At 39.9% G+C, this 17,928-nt stretch overlaps 1 protein-coding gene across 1 annotated transcript in view; it reads left to right on the forward strand.

The window, feature by feature from the left end:
* The window catches only part of MICAL2 (microtubule associated monooxygenase, calponin and LIM domain containing 2), a 129,875-nt gene that overhangs the window by 14,047 nt on the left and 97,900 nt on the right, over positions 1–17,928 (forward strand). The gene's annotated exons all lie outside the window — the stretch shown is intronic.

Raw genomic sequence — 17,928 nt, forward strand, 5'->3', positions numbered from 1 at the left:
GGTACTTGTATAATATACACTTACAATGTGCACTTTGTATGAAAGCAAATTGTTTTGTTGTACCTTTTCAAGTTCTTTCTGTTTGAGGAGTCCTCGTGTACTTGCCATAAATTTGAAAAATGCAGCCTCTGCTCTGTGTCTGGCAGCCAGGCTGCCAAGAGGGGGCATGCTGTTTGGCTTGCTTGTCACTAGGACTGGTTTTAGAGGTGTTTATGCTGACAGATTTGACGCCTGCAGAAGTGGAATTAGTAGTTCGGGGTATTCCAGCTCCAGAGGCTAGGAAATAGAAATATTCTAAATTAAGGCCATTAAGCATCCACTGATTCAGTGACTGCAGATACACAGTTAATATTGTATTGTGACACATTCTGGAAATGGCTGGGTTTATTTTTGACATGGAGAAGATGACTAAGAATAACTCTTTCATCTATGCATACTTGCATTTACAAGCAAGTGAAAACTTCCCCAAAATGATCTTTAGTCATATTTATACTCTTAGGTCCATGAAAGGAAAAAAAATTCTGAGAAGTGCATGCTATCAAGCCCATTTCCTGCTCCAGATGACTGTTCAGCGCAATTTGGTTTTATCTGGGGAGTTGTTTTGTTTTCCCCTCCAAATGTTTGGGGGCAATCTAATATGTGAGATGCAGGGGTGTGGTGAAGAAGCACAAGTCCTTTTCAGGAAAGGCAGATTCTACCACAGCACAAATTCTGATAGGTGCCACTGCCCTTGCTTATCATCACTTCGGCTTCTAATTGTGTTTATCTCAGTGTCCCAGTAACTCAGACGCAACTAGGAAATGTAACTTCTGAAAAATTACTAAATGAAACTTCAGACGATGAAATTACTAGATGAAAGTTCAGACTTTCCTAAACTTCTGTTTGTTTCTTGTTGCTTTTTCCACCTTAGAGCTGTGGTGGTAAAACCTTCTGAGGAGCAAACAATTCTGAAGACAGCCCCCAGCTTCAGTCCTCACCTGTCCGGCTCTTTGCAGGCACCTTGCTACATTTTGTTAATTGGTGGTCAAAGGCTTGCTGCATGGGACTCTTCAGACAGATGCTTCATTAAATTGTGTGCTGGGAAGTTGACAACTAGTGTTAACTCTTTGTTCTTGTCTCTGGTATTTGCATTGCTGTGGACAAATAATGCCACAGTTTTCTTTACTTGCTATGTTCAGCTAAGTGGGTGCTACCCGGTTAGATTTTAAAGTGACTGCAAATGTGTGTAATGGAATTTTGGCTTCTTAAATAGTAGGTTCTTTGGATCCTTCAGTCCACGGTAAACCCTTCTCAGACCTTTTAAGCTTGCAGCTTATTGCCCATGAAGTCTGCAGTAATGCCTAAAGGGGGTAGTGGAGTTTATCTTTCTGTGTAACTGATGTGGTCAAGGATAAAAATAGAATTTCCAAAGCTTTGTGAAATTTTTGTTGGGAATATATGGGTAAGTTTTTTAACTAACTTTAAATAGTCTTACTGTAATTCAATCTTGTGTCCATAAAATTTGCATGAGAGAAGACTGTGTTTTAGTAGTGTTTCTTTTGAAAGACTGAGCGCGCCAAAATACTGTTTAGTTTAGATAATATATTTTGCTGTCCTGAATATTACCTGAATAGTCAACTCCAGCTGCCAGTTGAAAGGCTTCTAAATCTTTATGACCTTTTCCCATTCTATTGTCTGCAAATCAAGTATGAAGGTATCCAGCAACAAATTAATAAAAAAGCAAAGCAGAAGCTCAAGTAGGAGATGCCTTTTCCTCCCATCTCTTTGAGAAGACTTGAGTTAGGCAGATTGTGGAATTCTTATTTGCATCTAATTGACTGAGCATGTATCGCGGGAACTATAATCTGTGCTATTGGCTGAGGTGAGTCCCCATCTGTTAGAGTTGTTAGGGATGTGCAGCACCCTAGGCCTTTATACCTGTGCACACAGACAGATTGAGAGAAACAAACACAGTCTCTGAAGGGAGGAGTTCATAATACAATGGCAGGGCTTTCTGTGACACTTTATCTATCCGAAAAAATCCTCTCATTAAACATTACCTTTACTGAATTTTGCAAGACAGTAGGTAGTTCATGTTTTCTGCTTTTTTATGAGATCTGCTTCCTTTTGTAAAGAGTCATCTATTGTATGCGTTTATTCTCAGGTTTTTCATTATGGATTTTCTTCGTGTCACCTTGTACTAAGCTGGGGAATAATTTTATGTTGTGGTCTGAACTGATTAGTAGAAGACTCAGGGCTTGCTCTGCAGGAAGTACTTGAACTTGGCTTCATGGTATTAAGTGTATGGTTAGTGCTGATATTTTAAAAAATTTGTCCTTGTCACTTCACCCCATCTGTCAGTCCAGCACAGTATGTACCTCTACAATTGGCTCTCTGCTGAGTCTCACCTGTTAGAGGTTTTAGAAGAGGGAGAATCCTGAGAAAAGAACATGCTTCTCCAAGCCTCATTTCCATCCTAGCTGGGCTAAAGGAGCCGCTGATGAAAGGTGATATTTTAGTTTGGATAATTTATGTGATTCAGTTATCTCTGAGATTCAAATTCAAGTCTTCTGCTCAGTATTTGGTTTTCCCTTTATACTGAGTGCTATGAACACCTATGATTGTCATCTGTTCTTTATTGCTGTAACTTCAGAAAATTGCTTAAGATAATTGCACAGCTGTACAAACAACAGATTTCATGACTGCTTTGTGGGATGAATGCAAAATGTAGGTTCCTTCCTTTTCTATCTGAGGATATCTTGTTCAATAACAGCTGACACTCCTCTGTATGCTGTTTGTATTCTGAGCATTAAGGTGGTTGAATGAATATCAGAAATGTGCACATATAAGGCTTGGAAACAAGCTCCATAAACACGAGCTATTGGTGCATATTCAAAACCAAAGTCATTGTGTATAACCAAGTAGGTCTTGTTTTAATTGCTCTTTGAAACACCGCCCTTGCCCCAGATCAACATTAGGTGTCCTAGCAAGTGCATTAAGGGGAATAAGGCTTGTGTTAGGGTCTGGGTAAGTCCTCATAGCAACTCTATTAAGACAAAAGAAACAATTTTCTGTTGTTCCAATGGGGGTATATGAGAGAGAGGAGGATTAGGGTGGTTGACTTTATTTCCTGGAAATGAATAGCATGCGTATTTCAGTGCATAAAACGGATATTACTCAGTTTCTGATGGCCTTCCTAGTAAAAGTGTCTTGAAGCAGGGATTGGCTTAAATCTGTTGCTTGCATTCTTGACATGCAGAATTATGTGATGCTATCTCGTCACAGAGGCATGCAATGTACCATGATGTATAAATAACCCTGTGTGTCAAAGGTAATTTTAGACAATGTGGCAAATATTTAATGAAGTGCTGGGTCTCATCCTGGCTATCTGGTATATATTTGGGAGTAGGTATCTGAGCTGAACTGCAGCAGAGGGGTGATGAGTAACGTAATACTCTCCAGCACATGCTGCTGAGCTACTTCATACCATACAGTAAGACAACCAGCACTGCAGGTCATCTGCATCTTATTTGTGACTGTGATACCTAGATAAGTAGACAGGCAAATAGGTTAATACACGCTAGGCCAACCTGCCTTGGTGCTTGCTGAGGAAGGAAGAATTGCCTTTTATATTCTCTGTAGAGTAATTTTAACGAATGTTTTGTGTCTGAATTCTGAAGATAAATATGGAGTAGCATGCAAGGGCTGGGGGAATGGCTTTACTTCTTCAGGAGCCCTGCTTTCCTTGGAGGGGAACTCAGTGGAACGGAGACTGCAGGCAGTCCTTCCACACAGAGTTAAGGTGTCCTGGGGCTGATGGCAGCCCTTAGAGGAAGGGGGTTTGAGGAGATGTGAAGCAGCCATGTTGTGCACCAGGAGTTTGCTGCAGGCCTGGACATGGGCAGCAAATGTGGATGGAGGCCCCTTGCTTGGAGCAGGTGCTTCTTGCAGGGTTTACTTTTGGTCTGGGGCTGAAGCTCCATAATGGGGAATTTTCTTGTCTGTGTTTATGCTAGGAAGGAGACCCACAGGGTCTTTAGCTTACGCTTACTTATGCAAAAATGAAAAGTGCAGGTTTCTTTACGTTCCCTTTTTTTTCTTGGCTGAAGAAGGAGTTATGATTGCCTTCTGAATATGTGTGTATAGAGCATCCAGCAAAGTTTTTCATGACAAATACAGAAATTTTGATATATTTTGATGCCTTCATTATGCATGAATTGAAATATTCGCCACTGAACAATCATACAACTGCTTCTTTAGCTACTACCAGGCTTAATGGATGAGTCAATGTTATTAGTAACTCATGTAGAGATGCATGTGCAGTTTCAGTTATGGGATCAAAATAGTGGTCTCCTATTTACTGTGTTCTTTGTGCAATAATACGGAACCGAAGGAATTACACAGTTATCTCAAAGCAAGGTGAGACATTTGTGTGTTGTTGCATAAGAGAAATACAAGGATCAGCCTGAGAGCTAAGCACACAGGTGGCTTTGTGCTGTTTCACAGCTTCTCAACTCAGCTTTTTCTAGCAGTGTGCTTGTAAGCATCCTTCAGAGAGTCAGGTAAAGCAGGCAGCTTTACAAAGTAATATCAATATGAATCTCTCTTGCTCTTTGAAGGTAAAACTTTGTGGGTTTTTTGGGAAGTAAAACAAGTAGGACGTGACTGACCTAGACTTTAATAGGATACTTGTGCATAAGGTGTTCTGGCTCATTTGAAATCTCAAGCTAATATAACTACAAATATTTTCTTCTGGTAAATAGTTATATGATTATTTAGGTATTGCTTTTAGTGAACTGATTTCTAAGATAAATAAAGGAGTGGCAAATATAGAGTAGCGGGTTTGTATTTCCATACAAGAAGAAAATACTGATCTATGACATTGTTTTGCTCTTCTAGTTCACAAAGAGCTTGAGTAGCTACTTTCCAGATTTATTGACTCTACTGTAGTAACATACAAATAAGCAAAAAATAGGAAGGCTTTCCTTGTCTATCCACCTAACTAGCTGTCCAGTACGCTAAGCATACTGAGCTGCAGCTTCTTCAGCCCCATGCAAAATTTATTGAAAATACGTCTGTGAGAGAAGTTCAGGTAATTCTTTCTGCAAAGTAGAATGTAAGCAAACTTGTGTTGCTACTTTCTCTTTCTTGAAAGGTGTCAAGAGGCATTATAAAGTTATGTTCAATGCTTCTGAAGAGTTGACGGAAATCTTTCTTGCTGCATTTATTTTTAACAACTGTTCCTTTAATGAGATCGCATCTTCTCAGAAGTACCTCTTTCTTTTAATCCAAAAGAGTTTAATCTGTTGTTCAATATCTTGTTGGGCTATCGTGCCAGAAACAGGGATGAAATAAATGTATTGGGGTTGGGCTTTACTTTATTTTGTTGTTCGTTTGTTTTAAACTTTGAAGAGGGAAGTTGAAGTAAAGCAGTGGTTTCTTCCTTTGGCTGATGATTCTGTTGTGATTTTAAAGATTGTTCCCTTTTCCTGGGGAAAGCTGACCAGAAGGGAGAGAGCTTTTCTCTTTTCTATCAGGTATGTGGGATTTAAAGTGAAATCTGTTCTGTGGTTCTGGACCTAGTCATTAGAAACTAGTATTAACAGGCGTATAACCCTCTCATAACTAGAATTAAGCATAAAAGACATTTACCTTAAATATCTACTTATCATACAGGACTATATTCACATGAGTAGTCTGTCAAGTTTATCTACAGTCACCTTTGTATTTATAAAAACAGAATCCAAATTTTCACTATTTTTCACCTGACATATTTTGAACTTACATAGAATATTCAAAGTCCGTATCCTATACATGAATAAATTGTTTGATATCTTGTGATGTGGTGGCTTTTTTCCTATTAGTGCTCCTTAAACTTCATTTTCAGTGTTCCAAAAACTTATTTTGCTGTGTATTTTGGGGTGAGATAAGAATAAGTGACCCTGAATTTCACACCGGTGGTTGAGTAGTGACATACCTGAATACATGCTTAGTCATATGCTGTGGTGCTGGTGAGTTTCACTTGGCACACCTCAGCATGTGCAGTCCCTGCCCTGTTTTCAGTAGCACCATCTTCTCTGTGGTGCAATTGTAGATGACTGGATTTGTTTTACAGCAGCAGCAGTGTAACGATAACCTTGCCAACACAAAGGGGAGGTGGAAACATCTGACCTTCCTGCTTATATAGTACATTTAAAAATTTCATTGGAGAAATTTCAGCTTTATGTTGTGCAGTGCGCTGGTGGGCAGCCCTGTAGGTAGCAGAAAACTAAAATGTGGACAGAAGCATGGTTGAATATACTTGGGAACTTGCAGTAGTTGTTTTGGTACCTGTTGCTAACAAAGTGGATTTTGTGTCCTGGGAACTAGAAGCATGCTGGGTTATTGTGCCTCGTAAGGTAGAAACTATCTGTGTCTACAAGATCACAGTGGTCTGTCAAAGGCTGAAGGACTCTGCTATGAAGGTAGCACCTGGAAGCACAGCACATTTTTTGTGCGTTCTGGCATTTTGCAGATCCAGAGAAATAAAGTCAGGTTAGTAGTGGCTTTGCTGAAGGTCCTTGGTGATGTTCCCTGGCCCTGCCTGTTGTGTGCCATAAAGCAGATTGACTGGTTCTCCAGTCTGACCTTTTAACCTGATGATGATTAGGGCTTTGCCAGAGCACTGTAGGAAATGGTGGTTCTGGGGTGGCCCAGCCGATACAGCTCTGCTATGAATTAAAAGAAGAATCAAGTCAAGTGGGCTGCCCCAGTATCCAGAAGATGGCTGCCAGAGGCCTGCACAAACCTCTCAACTTGTGGTTTTAGGAAGGAAGGGGCTTTTTGCCTGTTTTGTGTACAGACCTGTTAAGAATACAACCTTGTCTGAAAATACCAAGGTGAACTCTCTATATGTTGCTGTATGCTTCCTGCCAAGATGCCTGGAAGAACTGTATTCTTTAAAAGTGGATTCAAAATTAACCAGTATGCTGGATATTAAGGCGACAAGCTGCTTCCTTCTGCACATTTTTTTCCCTGGTAATCTCAGACCAGCTTTATATATTCAAAATAACATTTCATGTGCTTGTCCTGTGGGCAACAACAGAAGAGACTGTAGTGACCATTCAGTTAACTCAGCATCTGTCACTTTTTTGCATTTTTCTTGTTTCCTTCTTTTATGCAAACATATGGCGTTTTTAGCTTTATTTTCTACTGAAATAAAGCACTGAAAAATCCTACCATGTCAGTTACAAACAACTAGGAATAAACTGTTCTGGCCCTGGAATGCCTGTGCTGCTCCTCAGGGCTGTGTATTGGTCACATCGGGGAGTGGTGGTTAGCAACAGGCAGAGATGAAAGCTGCAAATGCATGTGGCGAGGTGAGGAGGGCCTTGGGTCATGGAGCGTAGATAGACTATTGTATGACAGATGACTGTCCTGAAGGGCTCCACATCATTAGTGGCAGCAGGAGCCCTGGAATATGCACTTACAAACACACAGCCTGTACACAGATCCCTGTGTGTGTGTGTGTAGGCAGTTTAAGGTAGCAGGTTAATCTGGCCAGAAAGGAGCCTGTGTTCCCTCGATGCAGATGGCAGTATGTCTGATGGGTCTCATTTGAAAGGAACTGCTGAAGTTGATAGTATCAATGAAGAAGTAGGGCTCAGTCTAGCTTTGATAGAAACATCAGGTCTGAAAACCCTTTCAACCTGCCTAGCTGTCAGAAACGTTACCAAAGACATACTAATGTTCAAAACCTTTGCTATGATAATGTCTACTATGCACAGAGGAGATTCTGGAGTATTTGAACTTAATGTTTTTTAAGCTGACCTGCACTGGGCAGAAATGAGAGCAGGGTGAACTCCCAAGTTGTATCTTAACAGACTGGTTCTGTGACTTGCAGTCACTTTCTGGCTCGTTTTTACAAGAGCTTCTGATTTAGTAATGCATTATGAAAATCAGCTCCTATACAAGCTTTTTAATGCTACTTTGCTTTTCATTTCTTTCCCTCCCCCCAACTATATTAGAGAGCTTTTGTTTTAGTTATGTGCCTGTAGTGTGAATTACATGCAAAAGTAAGCACTGTTCCTTGAATATCAGCTATGAAAGCCAAAAATAAGTTCCTTTTAAACATGTTCCATGCTTCTCTCTAGATAATTTCATTTAAGGTTTAGTTGGTATGTTGACTTGTTTTTTTCAATGGGGGAGGGCAGGTTCATATATGCTATGGATACTATATCCATTTGGACCTAGCATGGCAACCATCCCTGAGTTCTGCTGTGTGATTTTTTTTTTCTTCTCCTCCTCCCATGCAGTAAGTGCACAGTACCTAAATCCAAATTGCAATCACGTGCATGTGGGTGCAGTGTGTACTGAAGAACCTGTTTTTAACATTAGTTCAAAATTGAAAGGGGAAATGTGTTTTTATGTTTGTAATGCTTCAGCTCTTACTTTAGAAGATATCATTGCTTTTCTTTGCTTTATGCTGTTCATCACTTGCTTGTTCTCTTTGGTAATCCAAGTAGCAGTGCCAAACAACTGTTTGAAACATTTTTTTAAATTTTTTTTTCAAATAAGTCCAAGCTGGAAAGTAAAGCCAAGGAACTAAAAGTGTCCCACTTAAAAATAGACAGAGATATTTTTTTTTCCTTCTCTTCATCCAGTAATGCATTACAAAGCCGAAATGTAGTAAATATAGTTTATAGATGTTTCTATCAGGGTAGATATTGATATATATATATCAATATTTCTACAGCAGAGTAGTGGCAAATGGTATTACATCGGGGTCCTTTGGTTGCCCATTCCTAACCAGCATCCATCCCTGTGACAACAGAATTTCATCTGCTCCAAATGTGGATCCATCCTCTTCTGTCCGCAGCCGTCCATCCCCTCTGTGCTGATGCTGAATTCAGAGCTCACACTTGGTATGGCAGTGGCAGAGCCAGTTGCCAAACACATCTCTTTGCAGTCCATGCAGCCTTGAGTAGTGATACCCAAAGATGTTGCTTTTGAAAGATGTTGCAGCAAAGCCCATGCTATTTTGTGCAGCGTGGATTTTTCTGCAGCAGAAGTGATTGTTTTTCTAACTCCTGGAATCTTTTATTTTTTTTCTTGTACTTAGTTTGTCTTCATTTTTGGGAAGGTATTGCTGAGAGAGGGTAGGAATTGTGCTGCACATTCTCTTCCAAAAATATTACTTCTACTTTCAGAAGCAATGTCTCTTCTAATCTATTCTGGAAAAGACGGGTCCAGCTTACAAGGAGAAAAAAGGAAAGCAGTTATAAAGCTATCCAAGTAACTTTTCATGTTCTTATGTAAACGTTCCCTAGACAAGAGTTTGGTGTCTTAACCTAAATTTTCTGGTTTTCCACCACCCTCTGGCTGACTTCTCTGAGAGCCTCTCTCACAGTTTCCCGGTGTCATTCAGTGGCTGTTTTTTTGTTGGTGAGCTGACAGTTCTATAGCCAAAGATCATCTCCAACTCAGAAATACTTTTGTTGTTGTTGTTTTTCTCTTTCTTTAACTTACTCCATGATTCCCATGGATTTTGGAGCTACTGATAATATCAGTACTCTGATGAGCCACAGAAAATAATGCATGCTAACTTGAATTCAAAAATTGTAACAACTGAACATGATTCCTGGAAGTGCATATATACACAACATGAAAATATTGCTGAGAATGTTTTGTTTCTGTGATGATCAGTAGTGACACACAGTCTTTATTTTCAGTGAATTAATCCTGATTACTGATCTGCAAGTATGTTGCCTGCAGATGAGGGTAGCTCTGCCAAAAGAATTATTGTGTCCTGGAGCAGTTAGTTTCTTGTGGCTCTTGTGTGCTATTTCTTTCCCCCGTTCAGCTCCTGGGTAACTGCTGCTGCCCCAGTAATGAGAGGGAAACCACACTCTGCAACATGCTTCCAAAAGCTTTTGTCCTGAGTTCTGTGACAGTTAACATCCCTGCTGTTCTTTTTCCTCCTTCCTTTCCCCCAAGACGCACCCTGGACAGTTTGCTTCAGCATGGCCATCATTTCATAGTTTTGTTTAAAAAGAAGAAAACAAATGTTAGTTTTCTTTCTTAGACTAATCCTGCAGGGAAAAAATCAGTCAGTCTCATTTTGGTAACTTCTGTTCTCTGTCTCTCACTGTGTGGTGTATTCAGGTCTCTCCAACTGATGGCCTGAAGCAGTTTTGAGCAGCAGCAGCAGTACTGATAGCTTTTCTCTGCCCTCTACCTGGGTTGTGAGTGGCTGCAGGAAGGGGATAGCTAAGCCTGGGTGGGGGGCTCCCACTGCAGACAGCAGTAAGGCCTAGAGCCTGTTTTGTCCCTGTGCCCTGTGATAGGGAGAAATGCTGGAAACGTGGCAGCACATCTTCAAGCACTGCCAAGCTTGGCTCTGCTGTGATGGTTCAGAGCCCATCTCACTGTCCCATCCTGAATTATCCCTATTCCCAAAGTGACATGAACTGACACTATTTCCATAATTGCTGACTAGGAGTCTGCTTCTTCCTGGTTTGTGCATTTGTCTTTTTTTCGTGGTGTACTTACTTCCATAATTGTCTCCTTGCATACAAAGGGGAGGCTGTACTAGAGGAAGTGCTGCTGCCAAATGTGGCTCAGTTTTGTTGGTATAGCTACATCCATACCAGATATTTTGCTGACATGCTCTGTGAGTTTGCTTTTTTTTGTGTGCTTCTCAGGCACAATTGTGCCATGTGACCTGATGAGGATGAAGGGCTTTGATGGGAGTGACGTGAACCCTGGCAGCTGTGTAGAGCAGGGTGGCCTGGGAGCTGATGTAATGTTGGTAGCTCAGTGGGAAGTAGGATATTAGTCGCTGTCTGAGGTTGTCAGACCCCTGTCCTAGGATTCTACTTAAAGTAGGCTGATGAACCAACCAGACTGCTGCCTGTTCTGTGATAAGTTGCTATACCTCAGCTGTTCAGAGTGTGAGCTTTAAATTGTGTCCTAACAGGAATAGAAAGACAGGACTTGCAAAGAGCTTGAAGTTGTCCATTTAACAGTTTTCACTGATGATTCTTTCATAACATCATTTGACTTGAATAATGGGCACGTTTTCTTAAGAGGTGAACTTAGTTGCTGACTGATTTTAAATTCCTTATGGTGTATATTTTTTCCTTCTCTGATCCCAGCCTAGGTGGAATATAAGCATAAGCTGTCTACTGTTGTTTGTACTGTTTCCAATTTGCTACAGCAGAGATGAGAAATGTTCTTTCTTATAATCAGTCTATGCAAGAGGTAGATTTTATTATCTTGTTTACATATAACATTAGCCCCCTAGAGAATGTGGCTTAATCATTTAAAGTTGTCTTTCAAGATGTTTACTGTATGGAAACTTGGGACCTTTTAATAGAGCTTTTAGCACCCCTGCTAGAAATAGTAGGTTTTAAATACTTAACTGTAAGCTACATTCTTTAAGCACAAAGAAAGAAAGACCAGAACAAAATCCCCAAACCCTCAAGCTGAATACTTACTAAACTTTCTAGAAAGCTCATAAAGTAGTACGTGACCCTTAGGTGTGCATTAATATTGGCCGATTAAATTAAAAATTCCCTGGAATGTATATTCATTCTAACATAATTTTCTATGATTAAAACTTCTGTGCTCTTCGTTGTGCCTTACAGGAAGCTTGTGTGCATGAAAGCAGGAGGTTGTGCGGTGGGAGATGGTAAGAAGGAAGCAGAACAAGATCTTCAGTGTTGTTATTTTTTTTGCCTGATTTTGATCTGTGAACAATTTCTGGAAAAATGATTTATCCCATAGTTGGCACTTCTGCTTGCAGAAATACCTGTCCATCCTGCTTATTAGCAGGCATAATTCTTAGGTAAAGAAGCTAAGTCGATGACTTCAGTTATGTGAAGCGATCTGTGTGTCTGTTCCTGGTTTATTAGCATTTATGTTCTTTCTGGAATTCAGTACTAGCACATACATAGTTTAATGCAAAATGACTCATAATGAGAAATAAGTCAAAAATTATTGCTAATTATAAATATCATTGCTGTGAACTTGTTCACATTTTTCTCCAGTCCACAAGCCTGAAAGCTCTAGAGTATGTGGCAAACCCAGCTGGCTGTCAGACTTGAGTTTAGTTGATTTCAGCCTGAATGTTCTGTAAAACACCCAGGTACATTTGGATGCTCTCTGACTGTGTATAAACATGTATTCATGGGGATGCTCTTGCTAGATAAATGCATTTGAGGCTTAATGCATGCAGGCACCAGATTAAAAAATAAAAATAAAAATCCTCCCCCAAATGATGCAAGATACCAGCTACCACTTTACTACGTCAGAGTGTAGCCTACAAGCAAAGTCAGATACACAAGCTCCAGCTATCTGGGGGAATCCAAATTACAAATGCCTCCACCAAAGAACAGCCCACCATTGTAGGCTATACTGCTGTTTCTTGTAGTTCCAGAAAGGTGGTTTCCAACAGCTTCCGAGATTGCTTGGTGTTTCTAGAGCTCCCTGCAAAAAGTCAGCCTCGTTTCAGCAGTTCTGTGCTAATAACTGCTGGCGTGCAACTTGCAGCAGCAACGTGCATCTTTCCTGCTTGAGAAGCTTTAGATTCTTCAAGCCTAACAGTTTCTGTTTGGTTCATATCTCCGCATTTGTATGTGGGCAGTGTGGTCTATCTACACATGCTAAGTTTTCGTTGTGTTTCCACTTCTCTTTTTCTAGTGGAAAAGGAGATGTTTGAAATGAATATTGAAGGAGAGAACTCGGATGTTTTACAGGTGTTTACCATATGGAACAGGAATTGATAGCAGGAGTACATTCGATTGTAAAACTTGCTGAAAGTGATGTTTAGCTTCATCCTAGTAAACTGACTGCTGTAAATCTTTTTGTAGTCATAAAAACCTGCATATTTTTGCTCTATGTTTGAGTAAAACATGAAGTGAATTCTGAGAGCAAAATTAATAAGCAGCTCTTTTATATATAGAAATCACAATCTGTTTAAAATGAATGTTTATCTTCATGGTGCTAACATCACAGAACAGTAATTGGGTTAGAGTTCTTTTTTTTTTCTTCAAAATCACTGGACTCAAAAAAATTTAGAGTTACAGTATATGATGGCATAGCTGTTATGACATTTGTTTTTTACAACTCATTCCTCAGAAATATGTCCATATTTTTGATCAGAAGTTTGAGTGTGTGCTGCTTACAGATGCCTGAAAACAAATGCATTGTTGTTCATTCAAAATACTGTGCATGAGCTTTGCAAAACAAGTCCTAAGGGGTTTTAGTGATGCTCACAGGGCAGGATTTCTTTGTGCAGACAGCAGAATGGGGCAAGCTGCACAGTTGTAAGTTTTCTGCTTTGCTTTATCTGAATCCCCCTTCAGCAGGTACGGGTGCCTAAACCCCCATCCACAGCATTATGCGCGTGACCCATTGGGCAGCATCCTGGGCTTTGTCCGTGCCAACAGTGTTTGCAAGAATGCAGAGTTGCAAGCTGCTGGCTCGAGGGACTGATCTCACTTTACTGTCAGTGTCTTAGTGTATGCCTGCTGTAAAACCAGCAACTGTAAACCAGTAACATGCAGAAATAAGCAGGACTATTTTTAATTCTTCGTCTTTAATTTGTGTGGAATGAGACTTTATCTGTGTGACAGATAAAACTGTCTATCTGTAGGATTTTATATTTCCTGGTTATGTATCTAAAATATTAACTGCAAAGCTATTGTGCTGGTGTGCATGCTTCCAGCTATGTTTTATTATGGGAAGATTCCAGATGTAGCAGGTTAAATCAGCACAGCAGCACTTGTTTGGAGGGCTGCTTGAAATCTCGTATGACTTCGGCAAAACAAGCTGATAGCGTGTACGGTAACCTTTTAAGTTCATAGGCACAGAGTGTCTCAGTAGGAACTGTTTTGAATTCCATACTTGGCCTGAGAACTTATTTTGCAGGAGTTCTGTGCAAGTCAGCTCTTTATTAAAAGAAAAAAAAAAAGAGAATAAGAATGTAGCTGTTTATAAGAAGAGACTGTTGGTGAGGCTTTTTTCAGGAGTAATTTCTGTTCATTGATGTTTTGTTAGGGTTGTGCATCTTAAGAAATGTTTTCTGTTTATTACCAATAACAAGTATTTCAGGCAGATGTACTTTTGTGGGTTTTTTTAAGTAGTTTCATAAGCAAAGCAAGGGAGAGCTTCATCTGTTACCAGAATCATATTATGTCAGTTCTAGGAAAACATGTAAGGAAACCCAACCACCAGAAGACTATGTTTCCTCCAGATATAAATATTTGTATTTAAAACGGCCACCATGAAAACAAGTGCCTAATGTGAGCAGAAACTAAGCTGAAAAGCCCAGAAGCATCCAGTTTCACATGCAAATGTCAGTTACTGTAATGATTTTAGACTTCTATAGCAGGGACGAGATAGCAGAAATACTGTAGTTCCTACTGATGATGAAGTGCCAAAATAAATGGTTTCTGTAGATGCTGCAAAGTTTAGTTATTCGTTCCTATTGATGATTTTAACTTCGAAGGAACAAGAAAGGTATTGTATCCTACAAGCTGAACTAAAGTCTTAATAAAAGATTTACTCTTGGTAAATTAGAGCTGTATTGAAAGTGGAATCAGGATTAGTGGTATTGAAATGCTAGGAATTTAATTATTTTCCAGTCTCTCTGGAGATCTTGTTCTCAAGCATTAGAAACAGATCACAAAAGATACTAAGGGAAAACTTAAAGTTGCTGCAAGTTTCAATTAAAATGAGTGGTTTTCTTCCTTTCCAAAAGGACAACTCCAAAACCTTTGGAGCATGTTGTCTCAAAATGCTGCTGACAATCAAGCACTCTGCAGTTACTGCTGTCAAAAGTTAGTCATTTTCAATTAATGACTCGTGTATGTCAGCTTCGTTGTTTGCTGTATTATGCTGAAGGCCTTCGTGTGCAGATGTGAACTGGCTCTGTACACTGATTTACCTTGTGCTAATTAGTGACATTATCCTGATAGTGGAAGAGTTTGGTTTGCTTCTCAAAATCTTCTGCAGGAATGCCAACCAAGACTGCTGGCATTTGTTTTCCTATGTATATATTTATATAGGTAGCATTTTCTACTTTTTCTGTCCTTTTTCCATTGCCTTCCTTTAAGTCACAATAGGATCTTCACTTTCTCCTTGGGTAGCTACCAGGGATGAACAGCAGTTCTCGAGTTTTCTCGTCTGACATTCCTGTTTCCTCCCTGACTGCAAGCAGAGAGGGGCTAAGTTATCAAAATGCAACCCTTGTTCTTCCCAGTGTCAGTAGTTCAAGGCTGGGAGCCCTCCAGAGGTTTCTGAAGTACTATGAGAAGTCTTGTGGAAAGCCAAATTCTCACATGCTCTTAATGCGTTGTACAGGAGACCTATTGTTAGCTACCAACCTGACCCAGAGCTGCCAATACTCATCAATTCTTCCCTGAAGAGATCTTCAGGTCTCTAATCCCCTGCATGATCAACGTAATGGAGGAAGAAAAAGAGTAGATGGTAGTACTCTGAGGACTCAGGGATTTTGCTTGTTTGTTTGTTTTTCCTTAAATATGTGTGGGTTTTTTTCAGTTTTTTTTTTTTCTTTCCACTACAGCTGAACAGTTTATGTATTGCTTTTCAAGCTTTTGAGAAAATACAAAACAGGAAGCTAATTGTAGTTAAGAATTACTTCAACTTAGACTTCTGGACTTTCCTGCATTATTTCTAGTGACTTGTGTACGATACTGCAGTGAAATATTAATATTAGTGGTTCCTCAGAAGAAACGATGTATTTTTCTATAAGTTGCATCTCCTTGTAGCACCATTTTCTTCTCTGTCATCTATCAAAACAGTCTACATGCCAAAAAGAAAAAAAAAAGTGGTGTTTCCAGCAAGCAGAAATTCAGTAACCAGAATCTCCCTTGTCATCTGGCCTTTCCAACCACAAAACTGGCTTTTTTTGGAGAACATGAACTCTGACACAGAAAGGAGAAATGCTCCGCTGGTGAGTGAATGTCTGCTGAGATGCCACACCGCCGCTCTACAGGGATGTGATGAGAGCATTTTGGAAGTTCTTGAGGAGATTTTGTGCCAATCAGGAACAGCCTTGATCACAACTCTGCATTGTTGGAGGAGGAAAGTGTTACAGCTGGAGGTCTCTAGGTTGCTCCCTTCCTCAGTAAAAAGGCAGGAGAAGCCCAGGCCTGCTGCATGCATTTGTGACTGTGTGCATGCATGTGCAGCACAAGCTTTTGTGAAGCTAGAAACGTTTTCCTGCTCTTCACTTTGCTCACAGTGATTTCTTCCAACTCTGCTTTCTGTTTTCCTCACCATTATCAGCCCTGGCACTTGCTGCTTTTCCTCATTGGCGGGCTAAGATATAGCTCTACTTTTATTTAGCATTTTCCCTTCCCTTCCACCCCCTTCCATCACTGGATGGAAACAGCTGAGGCTTATAAATGTCTCTTGAGTAGAAAAATTAAAGAGTTTGTGATTGGACTCTCATCAATTGTGCTGGAGTTAACTTCTACAGATACTTGTGTTACATGAACAAGATAACAATCTTGTGGTGAGCTAGTGAAAACAGTGGAGAGGAAGTAACTGTTTTATAGTTCCTAGGTCAAACTCTTGTAGCACTGAAGCGATAGCAGTGTGAGTTTAAAGCCATGAAGAAAACCTAATCTGGCAGCCACACACTTGGCTGAACTGTCCACAGTACAGCGTTTCAATGGCGCTTCCCCATTCACCAAGGAAAAAAAGCATATATTGACTTAATGTTAAAAATCTCTCTGCCAGTTGCAAAACTGCTCTTCTTTCTGGTTTAAATTGGTCTCAGATACTATCTTCAGTAGATGTCTTCAGTTGTTCTGTGTTGCTTTCCTCTCATAACAGCACTTGTGCTTCATCCCAGTCATGCCTTTTTGCTGGATCAGCCTCACTGTGTGGCAGTCCTCTATCTTTTCCACAGTAACTTCTGGTTCTATTGGCTGGTTTTGAACTGATCCATAGCACTGCTTTCCTAAAACACGGGCTGGCAAGAGTTGCACCCAGCCTTCCTCGCCCACCTGTGTTGAGGCAGCCAGGGTTGCCAGAATCCACCCTGCTGGCATGTAGTTGTTAGAGGATTTTGCTCTTTAATTATCAAAGCCTTGAGCCTGGAAAGATTCTGGATGTCTTCAACTCTTCTTGAGACGGTGTGAGTTCATAGCACTCCATTTTTTTTTTATAAATTAGACCTTCTGGAAGTAGAGGCATATAAAATGTTTGTGATTTTACTTCATGAAGCTCTTCAGAAAAGGGCACAGAACATATTATAAATGAAGTATTCAGAAGGGAAAACAAAAATTTCCTGACTTATTCTTGGCACTATGTATTTAATCATGACATTTGGTCTAAGAAAATGTACAAACTCTCAATGTTGCCTATTTATTTTACCCACAAACCAACAGCAGACTGATGATATGCACACAAAGGTTATTTATTTTGAGCATAGCTAGGGAATGTGAGTGTTCCAAATGCTTCCTTATACCTCCCCATGGGACCTGGTTAATAAGTTGCATAATATTTTTCTGTATTAGAGTATCTAAGATAGGCATGGTAGGTCTCAGTTACTTAAATATGCTAGTTTTGTTTCCTCTTCTTTGGAGGAAATGTGAGTGTAGAATGAATAGTTTGTGAACAGTGTTAAATTAAGAAGTATAACTTCAAAGGTCCTTATAGCAATTTTACTCTAAAGCTATCAGCCAACAGATGATGTTCCAAGCAAAATAACTAATTATGTGAGAGACTGGGCAAGCATTGATTTAGTTGTTGATCGCTTGGACTGGTAGATAACTCCTGAAAGAGGTTAGGATAAAGAAGCAAGAAAAAGAATATAGGACTTGTATTTGTGGAGTAGAGTTCAGGTAGACCCTCTTCTGAGGACAAGTTTATACATAATATCCTTGAAAAATAGGAAAGCCACTTGAGAGTCAGCAAAGATCCAAAGAAAATACT

This window comes from Cyrtonyx montezumae, unplaced genomic scaffold (assembly GCF_038088225.1).
Source record: "Cyrtonyx montezumae isolate F1298 unplaced genomic scaffold, pur_monq_1.0 scaffold_10, whole genome shotgun sequence".
Lineage (NCBI taxonomy): Eukaryota > Metazoa > Chordata > Aves > Galliformes > Odontophoridae > Cyrtonyx > Cyrtonyx montezumae.